We start from the raw sequence: 2,239 nt of genomic DNA, 5'->3' as shown, positions 1-2,239 counted from the left end.
TCTTCTATTCTCTACTTTAGCAGAGATTCCATTATTTTCCTACCAACGAAGTTCCACTGACTGGTCTATAGTTCCCCGGACATGTTCTATCTCTCATCTCAAATATAAGTATTACGTTAGCTATCCGCCATTCCTCTGACACGACACATTTTTCAAACTAATCATTAAATATTTGTAATAGTGCTCCTGCTATCTCTTTGCTGAATTATTTTAAAGTGTATGGATGTAATCCATCCAGACCAGGGGTTCAATCCTCCTTTCATTTGGTTCGTTCATTTAATATTTCTCCTCTTTATTTATTGCAGTTATATAATTTCCCATACATTATTCTACCATCATGTCCACCTGCCCTGTGTCCCTGGTAAATACAGAGGCAAAGTAATTATTTCATATTTGATGTAATTTTTCCTTCGCTCCATGTGATTTAATCTTGTCCATTGATTTGTGGCCCTATTCCCATCCGACATTCTTTTTTAAATGAATGTGCCTGCAGAAAGTTAGATGAGCGATTATGTTATCGGCCACCAAATAGTGGGAAGGATAAAGAGGTGTAAATTTAGATAAAATGCAGAAAGATTCAAGATCTGTCGTGATAATGTGGGACTTCATCGTAAACTGGGAAAATAACCATGCAAAGTGAAAATGCAGGGGAGGATTTCCTAAAATCTGTATTAGAACTTTCTCCATCAGTATGTTTCCAGCACGATGAGGAAGAAAGCAGTTCTGGATCTAGGAAATGGATTAAGTAGAGCATGTTTCTGTGGAGGAGCATTGAGAAAACAGTGATCACAATATCATTAGGTTTAGAGTAGTTATGGAAAAGGAGAAGGTATAATCATGTGTGAAAATACCCAACTGTTGGAGGACTAATTTTATGAGTTGAAAGGGATCCGGCCCAGGTAGATTGAAACCAAAGATTTCACGGTAAAACAGTAAATGCACATTGGGAGACTTTCAAAAAGGACATAGATCGGGTAACGACTAGACACGTTCTCATGCAGGGTGCAGAAATAGCATGATAGCTAGCTACAGCTCGGTGGATGAATGAAGGTCAACTAAAACACAAAAACGGAAGCTTGTGATAAACTTCAGGCTCATATTTCAGTAGAGAACCAAGCAGAATACAGAATGTACAGAGAAGGACTATCAAAGGAGGAGGAAGTAGAATCAGCAGAAAAACAGGATATTCGCCCATAGTACTTATCTGAGGAAGGACACACTTGCCTTGGAGGTGGTGCAACAGAGGTTCAACAGATTGATTCCTGGGATGAGAGGGCTGTCCTATGATGAGAGATTGTGTAGAATATGCCGATTCTCTCTTGGGTTTCGAAGAATCGGAGGTGATCTCGTTGAAACGGACAATATTCTGAATGGGATTGACAGGGTAGATGTTGAGAAGCCTGGCTAGCTCAGTCAGTCGAGCATGAGACTCTTAATCTCAGGGTTGTGGGTTTTAGCCCCATGTTAGTCGATTACTGTTCCTTAAAATTTATGTTGCTTTCACGGGAAAACATCATGAATGAACACATTATCTTCTTTTGCACAATGAAAGAAATACGAACTGAGGGAGAGTTGATAATTTAATCATCTGTTCTGTGCTCTGCATAAGAACACAAGAACCAGGAGCAGGAGTCGGCCATTTGGCCCTTCGAGTCTGCCTTCGTTTGCACTGAAACAAATTATAACCGTGAGTTTAAATTAGCAGTGCGAGATATTTTCAGGGCAGCTTTCAATGCTTCACAAACCCATTCCTTTCGCTACAGCCACCCGGGATCGTTTCCCGGTTTGGGAAGTATATTTGATATCACCGCTTGGAATTGAAGTGGAGTAATTTTATTACATCAGATGAATGTCCCAAAGCACTTCAGAGTGGTGTCAAAACAAATGAGTTTGCAATTTAAAACACTGAATGTCAGGAGTGGGATTTGAACCCACGCCTCCAGAGGGGACTGCAACCTGAACGCAGCGCCTTAGACCGCTCGGCCATCCTGACTGTTAGATGCTTCAGTTACAAGTTATTGCTCAGGGAAGTTTCGGACCGGGCGCTTGTTCAGTGTTGCTGGAAGTCCCAGTGATCGGGATATCCTCTCCCCCGGGGTTTTCCTGAGCCTGTGATCGGTGCACGGGGAGGTTTGGCCCGGGTTGGAGGTAGCTTACATCCCAGGGATGGACAATAACACTCTGAGCTCTGGAACTGGGGAAGAGCGAATAATTAATGAGCTGTTTGTGGGTTTCAAAT

At 41.9% G+C, this 2,239-nt stretch overlaps 1 non-coding gene across 1 annotated transcript; it reads right to left on the bottom strand.

Annotated features, from left to right (window-relative positions):
- Positions 1–1,910: 1,910 nt before the first annotated feature.
- On the bottom strand, positions 1,911–1,993 carry trnal-cag (transfer RNA leucine (anticodon CAG)). The gene has a single exon. It is a non-coding gene; the product is annotated as a tRNA-Leu (tRNA).
- Positions 1,994–2,239: the final 246 nt, after the last annotated feature.

The sequence above is a fragment of the Pristiophorus japonicus genome, unplaced genomic scaffold, assembly GCF_044704955.1.
Source record: "Pristiophorus japonicus isolate sPriJap1 unplaced genomic scaffold, sPriJap1.hap1 HAP1_SCAFFOLD_233, whole genome shotgun sequence".
Classification (NCBI taxonomy): domain Eukaryota; kingdom Metazoa; phylum Chordata; class Chondrichthyes; family Pristiophoridae; genus Pristiophorus; species Pristiophorus japonicus.
Note: the sequence above shows the minus strand (reverse complement) of the source record. Positions and strands in the feature narration are given on the sequence as shown.